This window comes from Artemia sp. Qi Xiang Cuo, chromosome 10 (genome assembly GCF_049724085.1).
Source record: "Artemia sp. Qi Xiang Cuo chromosome 10, ASM4972408v1, whole genome shotgun sequence".
Lineage (NCBI taxonomy): Eukaryota > Metazoa > Arthropoda > Branchiopoda > Anostraca > Artemiidae > Artemia > Artemia sp. Qi Xiang Cuo.
The window spans coordinates 69,132,618-69,139,974 of NC_142803.1; the positions used below are offsets into that span (position 1 = coordinate 69,132,618).

At 35.2% G+C, this 7,357-nt stretch overlaps 1 pseudogene across 1 annotated transcript in view; it reads left to right on the forward strand.

The window, feature by feature from the left end:
• Positions 1–6,684: 6,684 nt before the first annotated feature.
• Positions 6,685–7,357, forward strand: part of LOC148948097 (uncharacterized) — a 129,065-nt pseudogene continuing 128,392 nt past the window's right edge. The window contains exon 1 of the transcript XR_016142375.1: positions 6,685–6,790. The product of XR_016142375.1 is annotated as an uncharacterized LOC148948097 (transcript). The remainder of the gene's footprint in view (positions 6,791–7,357) is intronic.

The following is a 7,357-nucleotide window of genomic DNA, read 5'->3' on the forward strand; positions in this document are numbered from 1 at the left end:
GTGAAAAGGAAGGATGCTTCAACTTGTAAAATGGGTTTAGTAGGGACATTAAGAAAGGAACTTGCTCTGAAATGCCTTTTGAAAAGTATTTCTTGGTGTTGAGGTATCCAAAAAGTTGTAAAGTAAAGTTGTGGGTGAAAAGGAAGGATTGCTTCAACTTGTAAAATGGGTTTAGTAGGGACATTAAGAAAGGAACTTGCTCTGAAATGTCTTTTGAAAAGTATTTCTTGGTGTTGAGGTATCCAAAAAGCTGTAAAGTTGTGGGTGAAAAGGAAGGATGCTTCAACTTGTAAATTGGGTTTAGGTGGGACATTAAGAAAATAACTTGCTCTGAAATGTCTTTTGAAAAATATTTCTTGGTGTTGAGGTATCCAAAAAGCTGTAAAGTTGGTGGGTGAAAAGGAAGGATGCTTCAACTTGTAAAATGGGTTTAGAAGGGACATTAAGAAAGGAACTTGCTCTGAAATGTCTTTTGAAAGGTATTTCTTGGTGTAGAGGTATCCAAAAAGCTATAAAGTAAAGTTGTTGGTGAAAAGGAAGGTTGCTTCAACTTGTAAAATGGGTTTAGGAGGGACATTAAGAAAGGAACTTGCTCTGAAATGTATTTTGAAAAGTATTTCTTGGTGTTGAGGTATCCAAAAAGCTGTAAAGTAAAGTTGTGGTGAAAAAGAAGGATTCTTCAAGTTGGAAAATGGGTAGGAGGGACATTAAGAAAGGAACTTGCTCTGAAATGTCTTTTGAAAAGTATTTCTTGGTGTTGAGGTATCCAAAAAGTTGTAAAGTAAAGTTTGGGTGAAAAGGAAGGATGCTTCAACTTGTAAAATGGGTTTAGGAGGGACATTAAGAAAGTAACTTGCTCTGAAATGTCTTTTGAAAAGTATTTCTTGGTGTTGAGGTATCCAAAAAGCTATAAAGTAAAGTTGTGGTGAAAAGGAAGGATGCTTCAACTTGTAAATTGGGTTTAGGAGGGACTTTAAGAAAATAACTTGCTCTGAAATGTCTTTTGAAAAGTATTTCTTGGTGTTGAGGTATCCGAAAAGTTGTAAAGTTGGTGGGTGAAAAGGAAGGATGCTTCAACTTGTAAAATGGGTTTAGAAGGGACATTAAGAAAGGAACTTGCTCTGAAATGTCTTTTGAAAAGTATTTCTTGGTGTTGAGGTATCCAAAAAGCTGTAAAGTAAAGCTGTGGGTGAAAAGGAAGGATGCTTCAACTTGTAAAATGGGTTTAGGAGGGACATTAAGAATGGAACTTGCTCTGAAATGTCTTTTGAAAAGTATTTCTTGGTGTTGAGGTATCCAAAAAGTTATAAAGTAAAGTTGTGGATGAAAAGGAAGGATGCTTCAACTTTTAAAATGGGCTTAGGTGGAACATAAAGAAAGTAACTTGCTCTGAAATGTCTTTTTAAAAGTATTTATTGTTTATGAGGCATCCAAAAACATGAAAAGTAAAGTTGTGGTTGAAAAGTATTTATTATTCAAATTGTAAAATGGGTTTAGGAGGAACATTAAGAAAGGACATTGCTCTGAAATTTCTTTTGAAAAGTATTTCTTGGTGTTGAGGTATCCAAAAAGCTGTAAAGTAAAGTTGGGGGTGAAAAGGAAGGATGCTTCAACTTGTAAAATGGGTTTAGGAGGGACATTAAAAAAGTAACTTGCTCTGAAATGTCTTTTGAAAAGTATTTCTTGGTGTTGAGGTATCCAAAAAGCTGTAAAGTAAAGTTGTGGGTGAAAATGAAGGATGCTTCAACTTGCAAAATGGGTTTAGAAAGGACATTAAGAAAGGACCTTGCTCTGAAATGTCTATTGAAATCTATTTCTTGGTGTTGAGGCATTCAAAAAGCTCTAAATTAAAGTTGTGTGTGAAAAGGATGGATGCTTCAACTTGTAAAATGGGTTTATGAGGGACATTAAGAAAGGAACTTGCTCTGAAGTGTCTTTTGAAAAGTATTTCTTGGTGCTAAGGTATCCAAAAAGCTGTAAAGTAAAGTTTTGGTGAAAAGGAAGGATGCTTCAACTTGTAAATTGGGTTTAGGAGGGACATTATGAAAGAAACTTGCTCTGAAATGTCTTTTGAAAAGTATTTCTTGGTGTTGAGGTATCAAAAAAGCTGTAATGTAAAGTTGTGGGGGAAAAGGAAGGATGCTTCAACTTGTAAAATAGGTTTAGGAGGGACATTAAGAAAATAACTTGCTCTGAAATGTCTTTTGAAAAGTATTTCTTGGTGTTGAGGTATCCAAAAAGCTGTAAAGTAAAGTTGGTGGGTGAAAAAGAAGGATGCTTCAACTTGTAAAATGGGTTTAGGAGGGACATTAAGGAAGGAACTTGCTCTGAAATGTCTTTTGAAAAGTATTTCTTGGTGTTGAGGCATCCAAAAAGTTGTAAAGTAAAGTTGTGGGTGAAAAGGAAGGATGTTTCAACTTGTAAAATGGGTTTAGGAGGGACATTAAGAAAGGAACTTGCTCTGAAATGTATTTTGAAATGTATTTCTTTGTGTTGATGTATCCAAAAAGATTCAAAGTAAAGTTGTGGGTGAAAAGGAAGGATGCTTCAACTTGTAAAATGGGTTTATGAGGGACATTAAGAAAGGAACTTGCTCTGAAATGTCTTTTGTAAAGTATTTCTTGGAGTTGAGGTATCCAAAAAGCTGTAGAGTAAAGTTGGGGGTGAAAAGGAAGGATGCTTCAACTTGTAAAATGTGTTTAGGAGGGACATTAAGAAAGGAACTTGCTCTGAAATGCCTTTTGAAAAGTATTTCTTGGTGTTGAGGTATCAAAAAAGCTGGAAAGTAAAGTTGTGGGTGAAAAGGATGGATGTTTCAACTTGCAAAATGGGTTTAGGAAGGACATTAAGAAAGGAACTTGCTCTGAAATGACTTTTGAAAGGTATTTCTTGGTGTTGAGGTATCCAAAAAGCTCGAAAGTACAGTTCTGGGTGAAAAGGAAGGATGCTTCAACTTGTAAAATGGGTTTAGGAGGGACATTAAGAAAAGAACTGGTTCTGAAATGCCTTTGAAAAGTATAACATAACAAAACATAGCATAACATAACATAGCATAACATAACATAACATAACTTAACATTGGGGATCCGGGGACCCTTTGGGAGCCCGGGGGACCTTTGAGGACCGGGGGTTTCTTTCGGGGTTGCGGTGGGGTATGAGGGTCCTTTGGGTCGGGGTAGAGGACCTCACGACACTGTTCAAATGGAACTTGTGTATTATAACGACCATAGAGTTTCACCCTCAAATTTTCTTCTAAAACTTTTTCTAATCACCTTTTAAAATGTCTCTAACTGTTTCGCCGAAATAATTCCCTAAAATGTCTAAAACGGTTTCGCCCAAATAACCCCTAAACGTAATTTCTGTGTGTTCCTTTTGTTTTTGGCATCCCTGCGCTGTCAGATTTGAAATTACTGGGAAACTCTTTCCCGCGTTAATCTCTTCATCGCTAAGATGTTTCTTGGAGAATTGTTTCCGTGGTAAAGTTTTATTAATATCTTTTGGAGTTCGACCAGTAGAATTGTTTCCGGGGGCGAAGTTTTATTAAGGTCTTGGGTCTATTCCTGGAGAATTGTTTCTGGGCAAAGTTTTTTTAATGTCTGACAGATGATGTCATGGTTGACTGATGTGTCAAGAAAGTGGAATTAATTTGTTGTTTCTAAGGGGAATTATTGATTCACGAAAGGGGAATTGAGGTCATTGAAGGAAACACGTGATGTAACTGTTTCCTAATTCCTAGACGGCATAACATTCGCCTCGAGCGTGCACTTGGCCAAAACAACAACAATGATAAGATCTTGAAAGAAGAGGTCATTGACCCACTTTGATTAACCACGTGTTCTCCCTAGGGACTCTATGCCCATATATGGTGTCATGTCACGAGTAGCGTCCCCCTTTCTACTCAAGTGACTGTCATTTTTACTTTACTTGATAGAGTTTTTTATCATTACTTTCCAAAATTTTTGTCTCAATTATTTTCATACCATTAAAAACCAGAAAAGGATCATGAAAATAAAGACCTTTTTTGCTATATTAGTAAAAGCATAATGCTCATAGTATTTTACCATTTCATTAAAAATTCACTTGAGAGTAGTAGAAAAGAATTTTATTTGAACATCTTGATGTTTAGTGTAATTCTGGATATTGATGTTGATGTGGACAGCTGGATTTTGAGTTTTAACTTTGTTTCTATTGGCATTCTGTTGAATTTTCAAAGGTATGAAAGTATAAGGGAGTTAGAAAAAAAACTCATTCTAAAATGAAAAAGGTATGTTTTACATGACTATTACAAAATCAAAGAATGGTACATAGTTAGAAAAGAGGGAAGAGCTTATGATGAATTTATAGATATTTTCATAATTGAGCTATGAATTAGGTGAGTACATCACTTGATGCCTTTCTTGTGTTATTTTGAAAGATAATAGTTGTTTTATTTGGAAACTAAATAGACCCTACAAGATAATACCCTTTTCCCTTGTTTTTAGCTATAGAAAAGTGCTAAAATATTGATTAAAAACTTATTATTTGATTGTAATTCCATTTTGTTGAAATTATATATTCAAGAGTTGGTTTATTAGATCCAACTGAAAAAAAAAACAATTGACAAATCTTAAAAATTTATATATTTTCTTTAAGTTATTAGCATCACTCTTGTTTAAAAGTTTGTGCACCAGGGGCCTAATTTCACCTAAATCCACGGGGGGGGGGGGGGTCAAAGATGGAGCTAATTTTTCCATATTAAGTGAAAATGACAGTAAAAACTAAAAAAATAAACCGTTTGGTAACATAAAGGTACTATATAGCACTTTAAAGCTTGAATTATGCATGTTTATCATTGTTGGGAGGGGTAAACTGAGGTCTGGGAGGGGCAGTTGCCCCCTCCCCTCTGCCCCATAGCAAATTATGCCCCTCATGTAGCCTACACATAAACTGAACTAACTGTGGCAAAATCAAGAACCAGAAAAGCTCACGGGAACTATATGATTTGGAAAATAATATATATTGGAATATTAGGAAGAAGGGAAGGTAAAAGATAGTTTAGCTGCTGTTTGAGCGTGTAACCACGATTATTCGGCGTGTTATGAAGTAAGAATAGTTTTTCTTAAAATATTTCCTTCTCAACAACCTCAATTCTAGGCTTTTACAAAGTTGTTGGTCTAAAACTGGTAATTTAAGGTCCTTCAAATGAATTCCAAGCTTAAAATATCTCCATGGAAGGTGTTTTTAAGCTCCTATCCTTACTTATATATACCTCCTAAGGCTTCAGAAACTGCGTAAGGACAATAGTGAAGATTAGGTTTTTTCTTCATTTTTGGTAAAGAATAATTTTTTTCTCCCAATGAGTTTGGTATCTTGAATGGTAGGTCAACAAAGCAAGGTGCTTTATATCATTTTTTATCCAAGGCTATGGATGATAATTATTTGGTGGCAACTATATTTTTTTTACATTAAAAAAGTGTTTGGTACAATAAACCTCACATTTCTTCTTGATAATTAATTAAAAAACACTTTTTCCACAAAATAAGTTTTTCAAAGAAAACTAAAGAACTCCAATAAACAAAAATGAGCAAAAATAAAATCAAATAATCTACCAAGAGTGAAACTACCACAAATCAGCATCGATAAATAAATGAAACCCAAAACAAACCGAAATTACAATAAATAACCGAGTCAAACTCAAAATGAGCAGAAATGAACACATGTTGGGCGCAAAACCTCTATGCCTTCCCGAGCCCAGAAAAAATTTGCTCTTTACTGAAAAAACATAAATGTTTTTACTTTTATAACTTTAATAAATCAAATAATATTAACATTTAATAACTAAATATCAGTTTATGTATATTAAACTGACAATGCACATTCATTTTGTATTTTTTTTCAGTAAAGTGCAGTACGAAAACTCCTTCGATGCGAAGTGCCCTGGTATGAAAAAAAAATTATATAATGTTACAACATCGTTCTTTACTTAAGCAGCGCGTTTGCGCTGCCTATGATTTGGAAAATATAGGAATTTGTGGAATAGCTTCTGATTTATGCCATCGTATTTCTGTGGCGTTATGCTCCCAGGGCATAACTTACAACCCTTGCACTGAGGGCTCTGAGGGGGTTATCATCCTAAAAGACCTAATTTAAAGAACTTTCAACTACGTTGAACAAAATGGATATCTAAAAATTTTGATTGGACATGTTTGAAAAAATGGTGGGCGTGAGAGGCGTGCTAGTCGCTCTCCAATGACTTTCAACTAATAAAAAAGGTACTAGCCCTTTCAATTTCTAGTTTAATGTGCCCTTTTAAAGTTTCTACGACAACACTTTCAATAAAACCTCTCTTGTTCCTAGTTTACGTAGATACGTTGCGGTATTATATAAGTGATGGTGTTGTTACTTCATTTGCTTATGATACAGCTATAACTGTTTTTGCAAAGTCTGTTCAAGAAGCTGTTGAAAAAGCTAACCATGCACTTCAGTGTCTCTGCACATTTGTGAGTGTGTTGCCTCGTTGTTAATGTAAAGAAAACCAGTTTCAGGATTTTTAGCAGAACTTGGACTCTTTCCCCGCCGGATTCGGTAGTTGTATATGCCTCTGAGGTTATTCAACAAGTATATGACCTCCGTTACTTGGGTTTTCATATCGACTGCAATCTCAGCTGGAAAAAACACAGTGAGATAGTATCAGCTAAAGCTCCCATGAAGACTCGGGATACTGAGAAAACTGAAGTATACCTTTCCTCTGTCAACCCTCAAGCTCATTTACAGCGCTATTGTAGACCCTTATATTGGGCACAGATGCTCAGTATGGGCCAGTAATTTCATCGGCAACTATAAAAGGACACAAATTGTTCAGAATAAAGCAATCAGAGTACTCGGAGAGATGTGCCATTGTGAAAGCCCTGCCCAATCTTACAAAAAATTTGGCATCCTGAATGTTGGGCAGCAGCGTGATTATCAGTTATCAGTTTTTGTCTATCAGTGTCTGAATATGTTATCTCCTGAGTACTTTTGAAATGTATTTTCCCGCATTTCTCTCTACCATGAATATTCTACACGAAATGTTGACTATTTCAGTGAGATCCGACATACAACAAGGTCAAGTTTTGCTACGGAACATAGGCTAGGTGTTCTGGAAGTTTTGCTACGGAACATAGGTATGGAATGATCTCCCGGATAGTATTAGAGCAGTATTAGTTTCATTTAATATATATTATTATCAGTATTAGTTTTAGTTTCAAGATAGTATTAGTTTCATTTAAGAAAAAGTTGAAGAATTTTTTTGTTGAAAAAGGAGGATAATTTTTGGAGATTGGGGGGCAAGTCATTAATGTCTTTGCCTCGGAAACAACTATTTTGGTCGAACTCCAAG